The following is a 21,719-nucleotide window of genomic DNA, read 5'->3' on the forward strand; positions in this document are numbered from 1 at the left end:
GTAGAACTGACGCAGTGAAATCTACAAGATTTCACTGCATCACTCTATGCCTTCACTGCGTCAAAATCCCTACGCCTGCTCAGAGCAGGCGTAAGGAATGACGCAGGGCTTTTTGAATGGGACTCCCCCATCTATTGTGGCGCATTGCTGGAGTTGCGTCACTTTCACGAGCAGCTCCAGCAATGCGTCACTTTTGCTCCACCAGATGTGTCAGAATTTTTGATGCATCTGTTAATCCTTGCGCCATGGAGCACTGTATTATAAATACAGCGCATCCATAGTGGCGCAAGGACATTCGGCGCTGGCGCAAGGAAACTGACACATCTATGCAGATGCGTCAGTTCCTTGTAAATCTGCCCTACTGTTTTTAGTGGATCCTTCAGTACCGCCCTCCTCTAAATCATGGCTGGTGTCCTTTAGGTATTAATTGAATATACTTCAGTGAGCTGTGCCCACCAAACTTTCAATTCCTAAACCTTATTTAGAGGTGGGGGAATTACCATGTTTCCAGTGGCAGAACCACTGAGCTGCCGAGTTACAGTGGTACCAGTCTTTTGAAATGTTTAATTTAAGTGTATTATTTGCTTACCATAGTCTGTGTTCATAAAGCGCGCCCTTGTTGTTCTTCAGATGGACAAAGCTGGGCTGATCAAGCCTGCCAACAGCATCGAAATAACACCACATAGCAAACACTTCATTGAAATGACCACCGCTGAGAATACCCCAACATTTTTTATTTTTTTTACAGAGTTTTATATAGCGCGAACTTGACCCGGATCTGGTATCAGAGCGCTTTACATAGCACCAGTTGCATTACATGAGGACACATTCATTTTTGTTACGCACGGGGAGATTGTGATTTGCCCAGAATCACAGGATGTTCAGCGTCATTGCCGAGACTTGAACCCAGTTCCCCAGATTCGAGGTCGACCGCCCTAGCCGTTAGGCCAACTCCTCTCCGCAACATTGAAGTAGCAAAGTACAAGGGGAATCGTAGTGAACTTGAGCCGAGCCCAGAACCCTAAAACCTAATAATACCCCAATCACAGAGTGGTGGCTGACAAATACAGGGAGAGGTGAGACGGGCAAATGGGTGGTGGGTGCATGCACGTGGCGCAAAATTACATGAAATTTCTGACATGCATTACATTATCGTCTTAAAGTTAAAATGTTTAACTATAAAATGGTAATGTAATGCATGTCGGCGATTTAGTGCACATTCCACATAGAAATAAAATACATTTGAAAAAAGGAAATAAAAGTCATTTACCTCGCTACACGTCCTCGCTCTGGTCCCGGTGTCCTTATCTCCTACAGCTCGGGCCACAGCCAACTTCCCTAACTAATCCTGGTGCTGCTCTCATGATGATAACCAGCATGAGAGAAGCACCAGGATTGGATAGAGCGGGCTCTCTCAGTGCTCCCAAGAGCACTGTAGGCCTGTGCTTGCTCTCGAACCAGATGTCTAAAACAGCTGGATTGAGAGATTGAAGTGCACATGTCTGCCTGGCCATTGTAAGACAGCTGGCCAAAGAGAAATGTGCACTTTAAACTTAAGTGCCCATCCCACCACTCCTCCCTGCTGCTGTCACTCAGCAGTAGACCCGCGCCGTCCTAACACTTGGCTCAGGATGCAGGTTATTGAAAAATAAAATGTTAATAAATTAACTTTATTACAATTTTATTTTTCAATTCTGGCATAGGGGGGATTTTTAATTAGTGGGGCGATGATCCTCTGCCCTTATGGAGGAGCCGCTCCTAACTCTCAACCTTAGGCTAAGCCTACCACAAATCCTAAACCCAGTCAAGCACCTAACCCTACCAATAACCATTGCGGTAAACCTAAGGCTAAGCCTGCACCCTACCCAAAACCCAAACCTAATCAAAACCATAATTCTACCCCTTCCCTAAACCTAATGCTTATCCTCAACTTAAAAATACCACTTACCCTAGCATTTATACTTATCCTTGTACTTACCTCATTAGATGTACCGTACGCCCAGTAATAGTATTTGAATTTTTGGGGCATGTATGTAATAGTACATTGATGTAGGAGATTCTCTGTAGTAGGGGGAGGGGGGTTGCACTGTACCAAGGTCTTTAGGAAGAAACACAACAGAAAACACTACCATACTTTAGCGCCCCCACCCCGCCTGCCTTCTTTCCCAAAGGCCCTACTGGTGTGATCTAGTTCGAGCTTTCATAAAATGCCCAGTCACCCCTGGGTCCACCGCACAAGGAGCAAAGGCCCTCACTCTACACGTAGGATACTTCACCCACATCCAATCCATAGGTGACGTTGTACATGATAGTGTGTGTGCTACATGAATGTCCTCAACCATCCTTCCTGTTCCTGAGGAAAAACGTATCTCTGCCCTGTGGATCTGGTACCAGTCATTCTACATTTGGTCCAACTGGCACTACTCAGGCCTTGATTATGGGTGCTGTGTAAAATTCCAACACCCGTGCAAACCACTGTTTTCACAGGGGTCAAGCTGCGTTTTTGGATTACAACCATATTCAGATTTTTCTGCGAATAAATGCCGGCAGGTCAAATCGCAGAGATAATAGGATGTTGGTGTATTGGTATTATTTATTGAAGCTGCTATATTACATTCTTGAGGATATTGTTATTTATAGTGTGTGATCAACAGGCCATCTTTGCATAATTTAATTTAATTTAATTGTGGGTTTATATAGCGCTAGAATCGACTCCCGGAGGAGTATCTCCGCGCTTCGACCGCTGGGGAACCCGTCCTGGCTCACCCTGAGAGATGGTCCCTAATGGGTATCTCTAAGGTGCGACCAAGCATCCCCGGCGGTCTGGGGGGGCCGTTGTGAAGATGAGGCAAGCTAATGCCCAGAGTTGCCGAGTGTGGTCCCTGACTGGAGTAGGCACCGAGGCGAGAATTATCGAGCCCGCTGACCCTGGTCCACGACCCTGCCGCGTCGGGAATCGAACCCTGGTCCCGGGCCATCCTCTGCTTACGGGTCTGCCGCCTCTAACCAGTGAGCCACACCTCTCCACATACATCAATCCTTTTCATGTTGCCCTGGCCTGGAAGGGATGGAGAGCGCAGCTAGGTAGCGGACCGCTCCGACGAATATGTGCTAGCTCTTTACCAAAGGGGCAAGTGGAGAAGTGGCATGTGCTTTGGAACAGGAGTGGACAAAAAATATCAGGACTAATCCTTTTAGTGAATAAGGCCTCCTAAGGATTCATTCATATAGAATATTCAAAAACTCTTTGAAAAAAAATACAAGATTCATACATCTGATGTATTTATTTTAAAAAATCAACAATTCAGAGCAATGAGATACCTATGATGAGTAATTAAACATTTTCTGACATAATCACACACAAGGACCACCTCAGAATATGCTTATATTATGCAAAAGGTCGTGCATGTTCACAATTAATAGATATTATTACAACCAAACAAGGGGTGTTCCACCTAAATACTGACTCAAAAATATTGCCCGACCATAATATCGTTTTCAAAACATATTTTGACTAAAAAAATATAGTAGAGCAAATATTGAAGATAAGTATATTTCTACCAGTTAACTGTAAAATCAAAGTTTAAAATATTGCTTACTTTAATATTTTTATTATGATTTTTGTATTACGTTCTATTATATCATATAAGTTATTATATAATTTACAAATTTTGTAAACATATGTTATAATATGGTATATGTCTGGGGTTGTTTGATTTATTAGGGGGTTGAGTGGGTAGACTGGATTGTTTTCAATTATATAGTAATTATTGATAATTGATGACTATTTACAAAATGCATGTTGAAATCTGTATTAATTTTTTATTAATGTATGACATTTAAATTTCGGGATGTGGGGATTAGGTAGTCTTTTTCAATTTTACAATAATTACTGTTGCTTAATAAGGTTATTTTATATATTTTAAAGCTATTAAATGTTCATTTAGGGTTGTGTGGTTTACTGGTCGATTGAGTGGCTTTTTGTTTACATTAGATCTGTATCTATATATACATATATATGTAATATATTAGATTGATTAATGCAATCATTATGCACTCAGTTACAATTAGAAAAGAAGTAATATTGGCACCGAATTAGTATTAAAATGTGAACTTTTCTATGTAGTTTAATAAGCATTTTTATGATTTTTTCAATGGGTTTTAGGGTATATCCGGGAAGGGGTGGGTAGTTTTTTAAAATAAATAATATATTAGTATGTATTTTGTTTTTTTAACTTTTGGTTATGTGTTGCATGTCTGAGTTTGATGGATCTGTTTTCTTGAATACTTTTTATGGGTATTCATATTATTTGTTAAAGTGAACTTGCCACCCCTAAAATATACGCACTTTCCCCGATCTTTGTTGGTCTAGAGTTGCAATAGTAAATTAATCCCCAACCACCCCATCCAATGTTTATTAGACCGGAGTCAGAATAGTATATCTGCCAGTCCCTAATGTCTGTACTTTGGTTAAGGTTGAAACAGTAAATCTGACACCCCCCCCCACCTAAAAAAATACAAACTTCCCCTAATGTCTGTGCGACTCCATTGGAATAGTAAATTGGGCTTCCAGATCATCAAAATCAAATGTGAATTTGTTAGTGGTTACTTATAGTGCACTAATACCTGAATGGTGTTTTGGTGCTAAACTGACACAATTCTTCTAAGCAGAGGTCAGGAATTAATAGCGATATTTAGAAAGAAAAGCATATTTTAATGCTTTACAGAAGGGTACTAGCTGGTTAGGTGTTCAAATTGAGATGAACAAGAAGTCCAGAGCTTAGCTGCGTCAATGGAAAGTCGACACACTGACGGAGAAATCTTGTAAAAACGAATAGTCTAGCCATACTGGATGTTAGAGAGAGGGAAGGCTGGTATGAAAAAAACCATTAGGCTAGAGATACAGAGGTCTAAAGTCGTGAAAAGTCTGAAAGACCACACAATAAGATTTGAAAATAAATCCAAGCTGATTTTGGAAATCAATGCAAATCCTTGAGAGCATCCAAAGAGGCTGAACAGGTCAGAGACCCAAGGCCAGAAGGGCCGCAGTATTCTGTATGTGTTCAAGACATGCACGGGTGTATTTTAGGGCCGGTTGAAAAGAGAACACTACAGAAGACCAGGTGACTGACAACGGTGGCCTGGACCACTAAATGTCGTGCTTGGAAGGAAAGAACCTGTAAACATGTTTGTTAGGTTTTGAGAAGAAAAAAGCAAGATGAAGAAAGTTTATTTATATGGGTGGATAGAGATAAGTCTTGATTAAGGATAAAACATTTTGTTGATAGGGAACTGGGCCTTTAGGAGAGCCACGTTGAGTAGGCCAACAGCTAGCTAGACTTGACTGATTACGGTTTATGACTAGAGAACAGCAGATTTTAGGTCATGCCAGTAGAATGTTTAAAGAGTATTATCAAAAACCGATACAAGGGCACCTTCGGTATTATGAGAAGGTCAGTAATCCCACCTAGTAAGAGTAAAAAAAAATCATTAGCCTCAAGAAAGGAGAAAATCTGTTTATTAATGAACTTTCCCAATAGTAACATAACAGGAGGAAAAATATTGCACTGGAGTTAAAGAGAACTAATGCCTCTTTCCAGATATCAGGACAGTAGCCAGAGTGATTTATGTATGTATGCACAATATTTGTCAGATTGAATTTGGAAAAGGCAGGGCCTTATTACGAGTATGGCAGTCGACAGAACCACCATACTCGTGGTGGCAGTCTGACCACCGCCACCACGAAAGGTTCACCTGCAGTATTCAGAGTGTGGCATTTGGACCGCCACAGGACCGCCGGGTCAACCAGGGATCCAGGATCCTGCGGCAGTCACGCAGCAGACGGGGGCAGCAATATGCTGGCGTTGCTGCTGCGGCAGCGCCATGCATATTACAAGTTGCCTGTCCACAGTCCCTTTCATGGCAGTGAGTCCACCATGAAAAGGATGGCTGAGGGGCAACTAAGGGGGCCCTAACAGGGCTCCCTGTCGCTCTTGGGCCTAGGAATGCATGCAGGGGAACACCTGCCCCCCTGGAATTGCACCCCAGTTCCCGCACAGTGTGGCATGCATGTCACACCATGCAGGAACGAGCTGCAGGTTCTGTCTCGGCAGCGTCTGCAGTTAATACTCACCTATGAGCCTTATACAGCCGCCGCCATCAGACCACTACAGTTCTACCTGCCCGGCATGGTTTACAGTTGTTGATGTGGATCTGGAAGTGTAGGTGTTCGGCCATGCTGAGGGTGTCTTCGGTGTTGGTTGAGATTCTGATGGTGTTCCTGTGGACAATGGCAATTCCTCCTCCTGGTTTGTTGTTTCGGTCCCTGCGGGTGATCTTGTAGCAGTCCAGGATGGCTATGGCTTTGTCAGGCGCCGAGGATGTGTTCATCCAGGTCTCTGTTAGGAAGGCGACGTCTGGGGCGGAGGAGTCGAGCAGGTCCCAGAGTTCGACGGCGTGCTTGTGGACTGAGCGGGTGTTGAGTAATATGCAGCTGAGATAGTTGTGGCCTGCAGGTGTGGGGTGAGCAGGACGTGCAGGTGTGTGCTGGCTGGTGTAGCTGCAGTTTCGGCAGGTGAAGGGTCCGTGGGTGAGCTTCGGGGTGGCCTGGAAGCAAGTGGAATTTTGGCCGGTGTTGAGTGCGTGGAGGGTGTTAGCGTGGTAGCGGCGTCGGGTCTTGTGGTGGTAGTGGGGGCCAGGGGGTCTGGCGCTGGGTGCGGTCCAGGTGCGGACGGGCAAAGACGGGTTTGCCTTAGGCGCGCCCGCTGCCCGCGACCGCACGGCAGTCGCCATAAGAAGGGGAGAGGGGCGGGAGCAGAGGTAGGGGGTGGGAGCGGGCAGGATCAGGGGGCGGGGCCGCAGGGACAGCAGCGGCGGGGGAAAACAAGGCACAATAACAGTGAAATGCACAGTAGAAAGCAAATAGTGAAAATTCATAAGGAATGAGGAAAAGCAACAGGAGCACAATCAGGGCACACAAGGCAACAGGAGGGACAAGGGGGAGCACCTACAACGGACGAACTGCAGGGGTTTGAGCAGCGGCGCCGGGACGGGCTTCTGGCTCGAACCCTTGTACGGAGCTGGAGGTCCGGCTGAACGGCGAGGCTGCAGGGGGGAGTGCTGGCCTTGAAGCAGGCCAAGGTTTCACAGGAGGAAAACAGAAATAATCAGCATGACTAAACCCAACTACTACAATTCAACAAGAGCTACAAATCTTCCATCAAGTAGGCAAAACAAATATATTCTGGTTGGTTCACTAATGCCAATTGCCCTACTTAGGAAATTGCAAAGTGAGTGATCACAAAGATTCCCCAGTGTTAAACAAGTTATAGGACTATAAGAGACGAGCTTGGGGCCAAAGTAAATACAGAAAGCTAGCTAAACAACACCAAGGGGTGAAGAATGCCTGCTATCCACCCACCCCCCATACCAAGATTCATAAGACTACACCGTCTGATGGATACCGGACGCTGGCTTCTTTCAATCTGCTCCCAGTCTCCCATTCAACAATCTGGTTAAGTTTAGCAGGGTTCATGGTAAGACTCCTGTCTGCCACACACCTTCAAGAACATGCTAATACCAGCAGATGTAGTCAGTCCTGGTAGACCATCGTCAATAGCTCCTTTTTATCATGCACCTTCCCCTTAGATCTTGGGCACAAGTCTACTCATCACGCAGAAGAATCCAGATTTATCAGGTGCAGACAGTTATTGACCAATTTCAAACAGCTTGTGTAGGAAGCTGGCTCTCTATATATTATCCCAAAGTAAGGTATAGTGTGCACTGAGTCCAGTGGATCCCCAGAGGTTCTGCAGAATCTAAAGTAGATAATATTAATGCTCTCTTTTGTGTTAGCGTGGGAGAGCAGTTAGGTTTATCAGAGGGCTGTGTAAAGCATTTATTGTACACATGCAGGCAAGAAATGATTCCACACACTCAATGGCATAATCAAAGACCAATGGTTTTGTGAAAATAATACTTTGTTACGGATGTATGACGTTACAACGCGTGCTGTTACAACGCGTGCTGTTACAACGAAACTTTTACAACGCAAGTGGATTTACAACGCTATGCCATTACAACAAAAGTCTTTACATCGACTTGCGCTAGATGGCGTGCCAACATTAGAAAAGTGTAATTTACTATTCCAACTCCAGTCCACTTAACACTAGGGAAGGTGTTGGGATAGTAAACTACACTATTTGTAATGTTAGCACGCCATCTAGCGCAAGTCGATGTAAAGACTTGCGTTGTAATGGCATGCGTTGTAAATCCACTTGCGTTGTAACAGTTTCATTGTAATGGTAGTGCGTTGTAAAAGTTGCGTTGTAAAGGTTGTTTACCCCTTGTTACTTTTATTACTAGAACTAAAGAAACTTAGATGCAAGTAAGTACAGTTTTTAAACTGGCAATACTTTTCAAAGCAGTAAAGGTATACTTAGTGAAAGACTTCAGTTCAGCAAGATATTTACAGTTTTTAGAAACAGCAATGCTTTGAAGGTCAAGAGAAATACACACTTAGTGCAATGATTCAAATAAACAATGTTATCCTGTGGGAGGATAACAGAAATGCAATATCACAGGTAAATATTTTACTCACAAACCCGTTCTACGTGGGTTAAAGTCAACACAGGTAGAGGTTCAAGTGAGCACCAAGAATGCACCACCAGCCGCACTGGGGCAGCCAGGTGCAGAGTTCAGATTCGGATTAGGGTGCTCAATGTTAACCAATGGAGCCGTGGGGAACTCAAAGTCGTGTCAATTACAAGTAAGTAAAGCAGATGTGGAAGGTAACCTCCAGGGGTTAGAACAAGCACTAGGGATGCCACGAAGCGGCACCAAACATACACCCTCAGTGGCACAGGGGCGGCCAGGTGCAGAGTGCCATCACAGCACTGGGTGCCCAATGCAAATCAATGAAGGACGGCAGTCTCAAACAAAGACTGCAGGCTTGGACCAGGAAGCTGGACGAAGGAAACCAGTGGCTGGGCAGGTAAGTTTGGATGTTGAGGGTCACCTACACACCATTGGTCGGGCTCTCCAAGGCCTGGGGCATGTGGATGCCGGGGAGTCTTTGGACATTGGAAAATCCTTACCAGAGCCAGTCGTGGTCAGGGGGTCCTTCGTGTTGAGGCTGCAGGCATCATCGTGGAGTCCATGAGGGGTCAACCCAAGATAAATTCGGGCTCTGGATCGCTGGGGAACCCCGCTGGGATCGGAGGGACACATGGACTCAGGCCGGAGGCATCAGGTGCAGTGGTGGGTCCAGAAGCAGGGTTTTGAAGTTCCTCAGGTCCCACATGTATTTTTGGGAGTTTCTTTTTGTTCAGAGCCATTTAGTGAGGGGTCTCTTAGGGGGGCATAATACATGATGCAGCCCTTAGAGACCCTCTCTGGTCACAAGGCCCTGAGACCACTGATACCTTTTACAAGGGGCTTATATGTGGGCCAGAGGTGTGCCAATTGTGGACACAAAAGTACAGTTTTGGAAAAGAACAAAGACACTGGAAACCTGGTTAGCAGAAACCCATTGCACAGTCAGTCAAAGTGCAACAGAATCAGGCAAAAAGTGTGGGGGAGGGGGTAACTGTAGGGAAGTAGGATCTGCTTTCATTGTTACCCCCACTTTTTTGTTGCTGTTATTCTGTTGTCTGACTTGCCTGCGAATCAGGAGTCCAATCAATGTGCCTCCTCCCTAAATTTGACAATGATAAGAACTTTGGTACCTTCCCAATTGGCTACTGGTTTACCCCTGTAAGCCCCTAGTATATGATGCTGTCAGAACCCGTCATCGTGCAGGACTAAGCAAGGGATCAGTTAATGACATCATTCTGATAAATCCCTGTTTTGTACAACAAAAGGTGCTGAGCAGTCTGGGAAGTATCAGGTGGAATTCTAAGATGGCTGCCGTTAGGGAAAATAAGGATCAGCAGTCTAGTGTAATTTCACAGGTGGCCCCATCAGAATGTCCCGAGGCGCTCCCTCTGGAATCTCACACTTCATCTGAGTTTCCAGAGGGACCGGCAGCGGAACTTGGAGCAGCGCGAAACTAGTTAGTCAGGGTAGAGGGCGATGTTTAAAACCGTCGTTTAGCTTTCCGTCGCGTCAAGTGTAACTCTCACCTGTGCGGGTTGCGGAGCAGTTTCCGAGTTTCAAGTAAGACTGCTCCGCGTAGTGTTTCAGTTTTCTGCGCATTTGTATTGTCTGAGAATTGAGTCTGCGCAGTTAGAAGTTGACTCAATATTTGAGGTTGAAACACTGTGAAGCAACAGTGTTGCCCACGTGTGACATGAGCAGCGTTTGAGAGGAACTTTGTCTGCTCTGAAGATGTTAGTTGCGCATGCGTTTAGTTTTAGTAAAGGAGCGTTTGTCAGGAAGTAAGCCCAGGAGTTTAAAGTTGAATTTAGGTTTGAGTGGAGAGTTTGGAGCGCTTAGGAGGTTCGAAGGATAGTGTTCTAGAGGAAGAGGATTTGAGTATTAACTTACCGTTAAGTAGGTGTTCCGCTTCTAGCGAGGATTCGCTGGGAGATCTTCCTAGGAGGAAAAGGGCAAGAATAAATATTAGCATTAAAGAAAATAATACAGAACAAGATTATTAATAACTAGAGGTTGACAAACAAGAAAAAAAAGAAAAGAAAACAAGGATTAGGAATACAACTCACAAGGTAAATAGAAGGACATTAATGTGTTGACCAGAAGTTCATGAGTGTGGTTTTATTACAGAATAAATAAAAGATGATTACCACAAACACCAATTAAGAAGAGAGGCACAGACCAAGCATTCACCACGTATGTAGTGAAGTATAGACCAATACAAATAATTAGAGTTGCGTGTATAAACTGTGTTACATGCAATTTTGAATATTGTTACAGATTCACCCAGAACACCCCAAAGAAGACCCAGAACAAAACGTGTGTTCAAAAGGAAAAAGAAGACGGGGTGAAGACTTGGCAGTCTCTTCTCTGTACCATACCCCTTTCCCCCCGGAGGGTTTTCTTGTCGTGCAAGTTCACATCTTGGCAGCAGGAGAGTCTTGGAGGGGCATTGGGACCTATGTCACTCTATTCCCTTGCAAGAGGGCTGAAAAGCTATTCTGACAGAGTGAAGCGCCCAAGTATAACTTGCATCTGAATAGAATGGCGGAAGGTCTAGATTTAAAGAGACTGGGTGAAATACTAGAAGGTATTCAGAAGGAGATAGTGGCCATGAGGGATGAGAATCGAGATTTAAGGCAAGACCTTTTAACGGCTAGGAGAGAAACAGCAGATTTGGCTGTAAAATTAAATGAGGCTGTTCCTTGTCCAAATAACAAACTTCCCACTACTCAAGAGGACGTTTTTAGTAATGTTTCTAGTTCCAGTGCGCAACCCAAGTTAGCAACTCGGGTCATACATTCATTGTCACCAGTGATCCCATTAGCTCCACCAGAAAGTTTTGCCGGTGATCCACAGAAGGCCCAAATATTTTTGACACAGTGTACACTACATTTTATGTGCAGGCCCGCAGTGTTCCCTGATGCTCAGCCACGAGTGGCCTTTGTCCTGTCTTATCTTAGTGGAGATGCGGCATCTTGGTCGATGCCACTAGTTTCTCAAAATGACCCCATCTTGTATGACTTAGAAGAGTTAAAAAAAGAATTCCTTCGAATCTTTGATCGCAGAAGAGCGCTTAAGCTACAGACAACGAGCTCTTAGAATTACAACAAGGGAATCGAGAGTTGATAGCATATCTAGCTCAGTTCAACAAATTGATTGTTGAGACGAATTGGCCGGAATGCAAGAGAACTGCAGTGATCTATAGGGGATTAAAGGATGAGCTGAAGGATGCCCTTGCTCAAGTGCCTAATAGGCCTATGGAAGTATCAGCCTTAATAGACTTGGTATTAGAAATTAACTTTCGACAAAATGAGCGGAAGGAAGAAAGAAAACGAGATTATCGTTCTTCAATTCCACGGTTTGACCGAATTAAGACTGAAGGTCCTAGAATTAGTGAAGGTATGCTGGGAACTGAGCCAATGCAAATTGGAACCATTCGTGGGCCATTATCTAAGGAAGAGAAGGAAAAAAGAAGGCAGAACAAGTTATGTCTATATTGCGGAAATAGTGGGCATTTTGTGAGGAATTGCCTGTGAAAACCAAGACAACCGGTGAAGGAAAACTCTCAGCACCACCAGTGAGCGGAGTTGAACTGGTGAGTGCAAGTATGAATCTGACTCCACATAATCACCTTTCGGCCAATACCTTGCAAGCGTCATCTCCTCATTTGGTGATCTCCGTGTCTCTCAAGTTTCGAAATCAACATTTAAAGAATGTATCCATAATTGTGGATTCAGGAGCAACTGGGAATTTTTGTGATTTGAAGTTCACCAGTAAGGTTGGATTACTGTCCTTAAAGAAAGAAAAGAGCAAAGCAGTCCGGGCTGTGGATGGCACCAACTTATCACTGGGGCCCATAACCTGTCACACTGAACCAGTGGAAATGGAAACACCAGAAGGGCATGGTGAAATCTTACAGTTTAACTTGATTGATGCTCCCCAGTTCCAATTAATCTTAGGGTTACTGTGAGAAGTTGGCCTGGTATATGCTGTTCCTAGTTATAGGGACACCTTGCACCAGTCCAATTTGACTCTTATTGATGATAGGTTTAAGACAACCTTTAAAGAAAGCTATCCTAGTGGTAGCTGTGGAGAGCAGCCTTCAGGCTAAGTCTTGAAGGAGTGTTAAGCTTATTGTTTTACCGTAATAACCTCTTGAATAACCAAATGAAAGAGTTGCCCACACAGGTATATATATAAAATATATGTATTTATTCTAGACAGAATCCCACAGTCACTTTATGTGACTAGTGGCAAAGTTACACTTCAAACAAGCATTTATAAACACAATAAATAGCACAGAAATCAATGGGCCCCGGGGGGGACCAAACCATATACTAAAATAGTGGTATAAGAACCACGACAATTCTACAGGCAATGCCTAGGGCATTCAGGATCGCTTGCCCCTTCAGAATCCACCCACAGTTATGAGGAAGGGGACCCACGGGAGACGCGTGCAGTGCAAAGAGCTGCTATCGGGATCGCAATGTTAGCCTATAGGGAATGTCGCGGTTGAATATTTAAAGATTAAAGACACTTCTAGCAGTAGTACAAAGTTAAGGCTTGAGACTTAAGGCTTTGGAGAGCCCACCACCACGGGAGTACTGAAGTACCACTGTTACCTGCCCCAGGGAAGCCGGGTGCATAGGTCGATTCTGGTGTCGGGTCGCGGGCTGATTTTCAATGGAAAAGTAGTCCAAACTGCTGCTAGCTGAAAGCGTCGATGAAGTCGTGAAGATCTAAGATGTAGAAAATGTAGAGAAGAACCTGAAAGCAGAGGGGACAGAGTCTGGGTCACGGCACAGTGACCAGGGGGCTCACAGGAAGGAGCTCGTGGATGTCGGGTGCTTCAGGTAGAGATGGGTGCAGCTTGGCTCTGCAGTCACGGGCACCGGGAGGCTTCAAGGAAGGCCAGCTTCTGGAGGGCGACTGTCCCACGTTTGATGAGGGTCGCTGCGGTGTTAGTGTCCCGATTGGATCCACTAAGCCTTGGCAACTGCAACCCACGCAAGATGAACAAAGCAGCTGCTGGTGCAGACCCACGAGGTCTGAGGGTGCTCTCCTTTGGAGAGAGCGTAGAGCAGGCCTGGAGCAACTAGGGGAACTCTTGTATTCAAAGCTAGACCTCCGCTAGGGCCCACAAGTTGAGAGACAAGGGACCGCGGGAGGCGGCAATTTGGAGTGCGTAAAAGGGCACCCACGGGCCACTGGAGGGGGCTAGGGCGCTGGTCTTTGGCACAATTGCTGCATAGTGGTTGGCTCGTAAACGGGCCAAAGCACAGCTTCCCCACTGGTCAGGGTCGTGTGCTATGCAAGTAGAAGTTGGGGTCTCGGGGTATTGGGGATCTCGGCACCCACGCGATCCACGGTGCCCAAACTCGTTGAGCACACTCACTGGCCTCTGGGATGCGCTGAAACCCACCTCAAGGGTTCTGGAAGACGTTGAAGTTCGTGAGAGCAGCGAAGTTCCAACCGGGTCACTTGCAGTGTTTCAGGTGTCTGCCAAGCAGGGGGATAACTCCTTTATCCCAAGGGAGATTTCTTCAGTCAGCTGGGCAGCAGCTCGTCGAAGGTCGGTTCTGTAAAGTTCCAAAGTAATCTGAGGCTCTGGGGCCACGTTATTCACCTTTATCCCCAAGATTAGGGGAGTGTCCAGAGTAGTGTCCACCAATGGCTGGTGAGGCGGGAAAGGGTGGCTACACCCTCTCCCCTTTGTGTGTTTTCCGCCTGGGTGAGGGGCAGGATGCCCCTGAACCGGTTCCAAGCGGTGTATGCAGAATTAGGTCTCTGCAGCTGCCTACGTGCAACTCTGAAAGGACATTTGGTGCACCCACCCTGTTCCAATCCACATTATCCTGTCTGGGGAGATGCTAGCACCTCCCTGCCACAGGAGCCCTATTGTCCAGCTGGCGAGGCTGGGGTTTTCCCCAGCAACAGCCAGCCAGGGTCGTGTAGGTGGCGGGCAGTAGCCATTTTGTGTAACTTGTGCACTTTTAAATTGGTGTCTAAATTCTACCGCTTTTCCCATATCACCCTTCTAGCAAGGGGGAATCGTACCCTCATGCCCATGGCTGGACTGGGGGTATGATTCCTTCATGTTTGACACCAAACACGATATGGTTCTGTGTAGCCATTCTCAAGTTATTGCGATGACACGATTCACTTATAATGCGGTTAAGAGTATATGGTATGGCTACACTACAAACAACCCAGTAGGGATTTTACGAAGGTTGCAGAGAGGCCCTACTCACGTAGGGGTCCCCCCTCACACATACCTCAGCACCCAGCCCTGTAGGATTACCAGGGCCTGCCATAGGGGTGACCTATGAGAGTATATGTGTTGTAATGGTGTGGGATATAGGGTATCTACATCCCTGTAAGGGGTGCTAGCACCACCTTACCCAGACTACAGTAGTGGTCTGGTGGTGTCAGTTTGTATGGCTGTCCCAGGGTGGCACAATAAGTGCTGCAGCCCTGGTAGGCCTACTGGGGGATCCATGCCCTGGGTACCTAGGGTACCATCTACAAGGGACTGGTAGGGCATGCCCAGCATCCAATTAGGTTTGTACCTAGAGTACTCACAACAGTTTTAGGGAGAAAGCAGATAGGCTGGGGTCCTGGATAGCAGGATCCCAGCCAGACTAGTCAAAAACCACTCAAATACCAGGCAAAAAGTTGGGGGCAACCATTAGTCAGATTCCACCTTCCTACAGTTACCTTGGCTTACGGAGCATAACCCTACGATTGATTGGAGCGCACGCACAATCGTTTTAGATTCCAAATTTTTTAGAGAAAACTGTTACCAGCATGAAGGATCTCGAGCACCCCTATCATCAGCTTCGCATTTGTGTGAAGGAGGTTCCACCATTTGTGTGATTCACACCACTGAAATTCCTCGCCAATATGCAGAATATGAGGATGTCTTCAGTGAAACAGTGGTGGAAAGATTACCTCCGCATAGACCCTTTGAGTGTAAGATCGAATTGGAGCCAGGGGCAAATTTGCATTGCAGTAGGATTTACACCATAACTGAAAAGGAGAACTTGCACTTGAAGGAATACATACGAAGGTATGTAGAAAATGGGTTCATACGCCCCTCCCAGTCACTTGTTTCCTCTCCGCTTTTCTTTAATCCAAAGAAAGAAGGTGAGTTAAGAGCTTGCATCGACTACAGAGCGATCAACCGGATTACAGTTAAGAACAGGTATCCATTGCCATTAATCTCTGTACTTCTCGATCAGGTTAAGGCGGCGTGGGTCTATACCAAGTTAGACCTGAGAGGAGCCTATCACCTGGTACGCATTCGTGAGGGTGATGAATGGAAAACAGCTTTCAGGACCCAGTATGGGCTCTTTGAATATCAGGTTATGCCCTAAGGATTGTGCAATGCTCCAGCGGCATTCCAGCATTTTATAAACGATGTGCTAAAAGATTTTATTGATCAATGTGCCATTGTTTATATAGATGATATTTTAATTTACTCAAATGCAGAAGAAGAACATGAACAACAGGTAAAAGGAGTCTTAAAAAAATTGAGGGAGAAGAGTTTGTTTGTAAAACTGGAAAAGTGTGCTTTTAGTGTTTCTTCGGTGGAATTCTTGGGGTTCGTGTTATCACCAACAGGCATCACTATGGATCAGCAGAAGGTAAAAGCCATGACAAAATGGAAATCCCCCAAAGTCTGTAAAAGAGGTCCAAAGTTTTATTGGATTTGCAAACTTCTACCACCGATTCATTCAGAAATGTTCACAGAAATTCATTCCACTTACACGTCTTCTCAGGAAAGGCACACCCTTTTGAATGGTCAGAGGATGCAGAGGATACCTTCATGGCATTGAAACAAGATTTCACTACTGCTCCAGTGCTGCTTCATGCAAACCCAAAAGAGCCATTTTATGTGGAGACTGACGCTTCGAATCTAGCACTGGGGGGGGGAGTGTTATCGCAAAGGTACAAGAGAACTGGACAGCTGCACCCAGTGGCATTTCGATCACGAAAGCTATCTCTGGCGGAGATAAACTATACTAGTACAGCCATTGACATCTCCCATTTTTCTGTGCAGCAGCTTGCTGCCTCCGGCTTTCAAGAGTTGGACACGCCTCCTGTCCAAGGAACAGCTGTTCCCTAGAGGATCCCCCTGGGCCCAGAAGATCAACCTGATAAGGTTCAAGTTCCATGGGCTCAGTTCCCTCTGGTGGTAACAGGTCCTCTCCCTGAGGAGAGGGGTCCTGAGCATTTTGCTGTGCAGAAGCTGGTCCCTCAGTCTTCTTACATTTCCTCTTGGAAGTTGGGACATTATTCCAGACTCCAACACTTATTTTTCACCCTGTGCTTGGCTCTGTGCTCGGGTGTTTACACACACCAATGCAGGGATTTCCAACAAGGCTGCATGGGTTTTCAGTTTTAGCTCAGCCCATGCTGAGGTGTCCAGACCATTCCCTACTTGACATTTAACTGGGATTACAGAAGAGCCCATACCTGTTTCAGGCCAGTAACCCCCCCCCCCCATTCCAAGGTTATCATAGCAGTGGGATGGACTGTAGTGACATTGTCGGCATTGGCGGCTGGATAAGTTTGTCCAGTCAAATACTGTCTTGAGAAAATCCAGTTTTTCGGTCACCATGGTGACACTGGCACCTGTATCCCTCAGGACTTCTATCCTAGTCCCATTAATCAAGGTTTGCTGTCTGTATATTTTCATATTAGGGGGCCAGACAGCAAGAGTGACCGCATCTACCCCACCCTCAGGGACTAAAATAGCTTCAGTGTGAACCCTGATTTGCTCTGGGCACACTGTTGATCCCACCTGGAGACTTGCCATACCTGTGCTAGCTGTAGGTGTACTATGTGGATTCTTTTTGGGACAGGCAGAGTCTCCAGTTTTGTGTTCCAACCGTTTACAGTTGTAACACCAGGCCTTGTTGGGATCAAAGTTCTTACCTTCGTACCCTCTGTTGGAATGTGAAGAGTTCTGGGACCCATCCACCTGTGCATGTTGTTGGAGGCCTTTAGAAGACTCTTTACATTTATCCTCAGGATGATCACACATTTTCCCCTGGGGAGGTTTTGTAACCCCTTTCTTTTGGCCACTCCCCGTGTTAGTCTTGGTCACCCTAGTCATGGCCGATGGTCTGCCTTCTTTCCCAAGTCTTGGGGAGAAAGCAGACCTAGGTCTACCAGATACTGATGCAACTTTTCATTAATGCAAGTACTTAAAATGTGTTTTTTCATAAACAGATTATAAAGCCTATCATAGTTATGGAATTCATTTCCATTTAACCAGTCATCTAGTGTTTTCACTGAATAATCTACAAAATCAACCTAGGACTGACTTGAAGGTTTTTTGAGCCCCCCTGAATCTAATTCTATATTCCTAAATGGTGAGCCCAAAGCCCTCAATCAGGGCACCCTTCATGTAACGGGCTCTGCAGTTAACGCTGCCCGCAGCAGCACTCCTAACCCCGCCAGAGACTGCCGACGCGAGTCCCGCCCGCTGATTCTTGAAGACGGCGCTTGTGCAGATATAAGGGAGGGGTCCGCAAAGGTAACGCGCTTCGCATTCCAATACGGACCCTGCCAGGCCTACCCTATTTCCTTGACCACTGACCTGCCATACCTTGATTCCACGCTGAATGGGAGACATTCTTGTGTTCTTCTCCGGGTCTCTTTGAGGCGTCGTCCACTTCTGGGTTCTTGAGTTCTCTTCCGGGACTTCGAGTATCTCGGAGCTCCCTTGCCGGCTGGCAACTTGTTTCTTTCAGGTTTTTGCTGCTCTTTGTAACCCTTTGTTCCCTGGCTGTCTGCCTCTGAAAAATAGACAAAGGAAGATATTTAAAGCATTATAGTTTAGTTTGTCTGGAGAATACGCTCTCCTTTATTGCAGCACCCTCACACTTATCTGATCGCTGTGTTCCTTTGTTCGATTGACGGGAATGGTTCCTGTTCTCCTCTGGTTGCGTTGAATCTCTTCTTGATAAAAAATAAAGAGACTGTATCAGAACCATAAATAGTTCACATTCCTTACTTAGTTAGACCCTGCACTTTTTGCTATATTTTTTACCATTGTTTTTTTTTCTGACTAGGGAAATGTTTTTTTGGGTTTTTCCCTAACTTTGGCATACTGGATTTTTTTCCGTAAGAGTCTCTTGATCTCTGAAGATGATTCCTATTTAGGTTGGTATGCTTTATATTCCATCCTTGTTTGTGGTTAACTCCTGCAGTCCTTATAAATAATATGTTTGTATCCTACATTCTAGTTGAGAATGTTCTCTACCTATGAATATCATTTAACAGGTATAATATCAGAGTAGTTGATTGATATATACAGCCAGTTACCTGTATAATAGAAACGTACTTACCTTGTGTCTTTTCCATTAGGAGCATTGGTGACACCCCACCGGATGATACAGTGGATTGTACCCCTTCATCCTTTTCTTGTTTTGCCTCCCTTTCTTCCCCACCTTCCCTCTTTTGCTTTGACCTGGTTGGGCAAAGGAGGTGGGTGAGGGAAGCTGGGATCTAGCATTGATTCAATCCATTTCGGCCCTGCAGGAAATCCAGGTGAGCCTCACATCATGAGGTCATAGGAGACAGCATCTGTCCAAGTAAGTGTCAGGAGTCTATTCCTGCAATTACCAGTGAACAGTTCCCAAAGCAATGCTCACCAGTGCAACTTTTTTACCTTTCTCATTCCACAGGCCCTCTCAACGGCTGTGAACCATTTTGTGATGTCATCACCTTCCTTATACTTGGGGACAATCCCTTTGGTGTTTTTAAGATCATAAGAGTTCTCTCTGTCCCTAGGTATTACGTTGCTGCCACCATTTATGGGTGCTAGGTCCATTTCTGCTCTTTTTGTTTTTTATAGCCAAGAGTCTATCCTCCAGGGCTAGTTTGCTAAAATGATTCCTCCTCATTGAGGCTGTCCTCAATGTTACCTGGGGTGTCTGACCCACCTGTGTTGGAGCTAGGTACCCAATGGAACTACATTTGGAAAGATGGGTGCAGGGTCCACATCTCCACTATGTAGGTGAGGGGTTGGGAATTGTTCCCCTCGTCGCCATTTTCCCCTTCTGCAAGGGGGTCCTCCTCTTCAGAAGGATGTTCCTCAGGATACTCTGCCAAAAGCTCCTGGAGTTTGCCCTTGGTAGGAGTGGAACCAGTATTAATGTTCTCAAGTCTTAAGAGAGTCCTTAGCTCCTGCATGCAAAGGTGGAGGTAAGGGGTCCGGCTGTGTTCCACAACCACCTTCTCTGTATCTTCCATTACTCTACTAAATTTGGGGCCTTTTTAAAACTTCTGGACACTTTTAACACTGGCTAAAGTAAGCTTTTAAACTTTTTTTTTTAATGGTAAAGGGACTTAACCCTAACAAGACTTATAAAAAGTTTAGATAATTGTCAATTCAAAAATACAGTTGAATCTAAAGGCAATTTGGATTGTAGTCCGGCGGTCCCTTTTTGTCAGTGTGGTCCAGCAAATGCAAAGTCGTAGGCCCCATCGCTGATCCACAAATATAAGAAGCTGTCTCTATATATACTATACCGAAGTAAGGTATTGGGTGCACAGAGTCCAGTTGATCCCCAAGGGCTTTACAGAGGCTAAAGTTCATAATACCAATGCTCTCTTTTGTGGTAGTATGGGCGAGCAGTTAGGCTTATCAGAGGGCTGTGTTAAGCATTTGTTGTACACACACAGGCACGAAATGATTACATACACTCAATGACTAAATCCAAAACCAATTGTTTTGTAAGAATATTACTATGTTACTTTTATTACTAGAACCAAAGAAACTTAGGTGCAGGTAACTGTAGTTTTTAAACTGGCAATACGTTTCAATTAAGTAAAGGTATACTTAGTGCAGGACTTCAGTTCAGCAAGATATTTACAGTTTTTAGAAATAGCAATGCTTTGCAGTTCAAGAGAAAGACACACACAGTGCAACGGTTTAAATGAGCAATGTTATCCTAAGGGAGGAAAATGTAATGCAATTTCACAGGTAAGTATTTTACTTGCAAACCCAGTCTTCAGGGGTTAAGGTCAAAAAAGGCCAAGCTTCAAGTGATTACCAAGACTGCCCCATCAGCAGCACTGAGGCGGCTGGGGGCAGAGGTCAGATTCGGGTGCCCAGTGTTAACCAATGGAGCCCGGAGGACACTCAAAGTTGTGCCAATTACAGGTTAGTAAAGCAGATTTGGAGGCCAACCTCTGGGGGTTAGGACAGGCACCGGAGTGGGCCATGAAGCGGCACCAAACATATAGCCTCAGCAGCACAGGGGCAGCCAGATGCAGAATGCCAACACAGCATCAGGCGCCCAATGCAAATCAATGGAGGATTGCAGTCTCAAACAAAAGCTGCAGGCTTGGACCAGGAAGCTGCACAAAGGAAACCAGTGGCTGGGCAGGTTAAGTTCAGATGTTGAGGGTCACCTGGACCCAATCAGTTGGGCTCCCCAAGGCCTGGGGGCTGCAGATGCAGGGGTGTCTTTGAACGCTGGAAAATCCTTACCGGAGCCGATCTTCATCAGAGAGTCCTTCGTGTTGAGGCTAAATGCGTCGTTGTGGAGTTCAGGAGGGGTCAACCCATGATGAACTTGGGCTCTGGATTGCTAAGGAGCCTCGCTGGGATCAGAGGGCCCTTTGGCTTCGGGCCAGAGGCGTCGGGTGTAGTGGTGGATCCGGAAGCAGGGTTTTGAGGTTTCTCAGGTCACAGAGGCCTTTCTTAGAGTTTCTTCTTGAACAGGGCCACTGTTCTCGTGAGTTCTAGTCTTTGTTGAAGGCAGCAGTACTTCCAGAGGTTTTTGGAGGCTGTTGGGCTGCGGGACAAGTTGTCGGTTTTAGCAGGATCTCGAGGGCTGCAGTCAGGCCGGTAGGGCTGGAGCCAGGACAGATGGTGTCTTTAGTCTTCTTTGGCTGCACAGTTCTTCTTCGTCCTCTTCCTTCGTAGGTCATCAGGACCTAAGGATTAAGATTCCGGGGTGCCACTAAATACTCAATTTAGGGGTATTACAGGGTCTGAAAGGTAGTAGCCAATGGGCTACATACCTTTAGGGTGACTGCACCCTTTGGCATAACCCTAATCCTATTGGTTGAACTCCTCTAAAACAATATGGAGGATTTTAAAA

This window comes from Triturus cristatus, chromosome 4_2, assembly GCF_964204655.1.
Source record: "Triturus cristatus chromosome 4_2, aTriCri1.1, whole genome shotgun sequence".
In the NCBI taxonomy this organism is placed as follows: domain Eukaryota; kingdom Metazoa; phylum Chordata; class Amphibia; order Caudata; family Salamandridae; genus Triturus; species Triturus cristatus.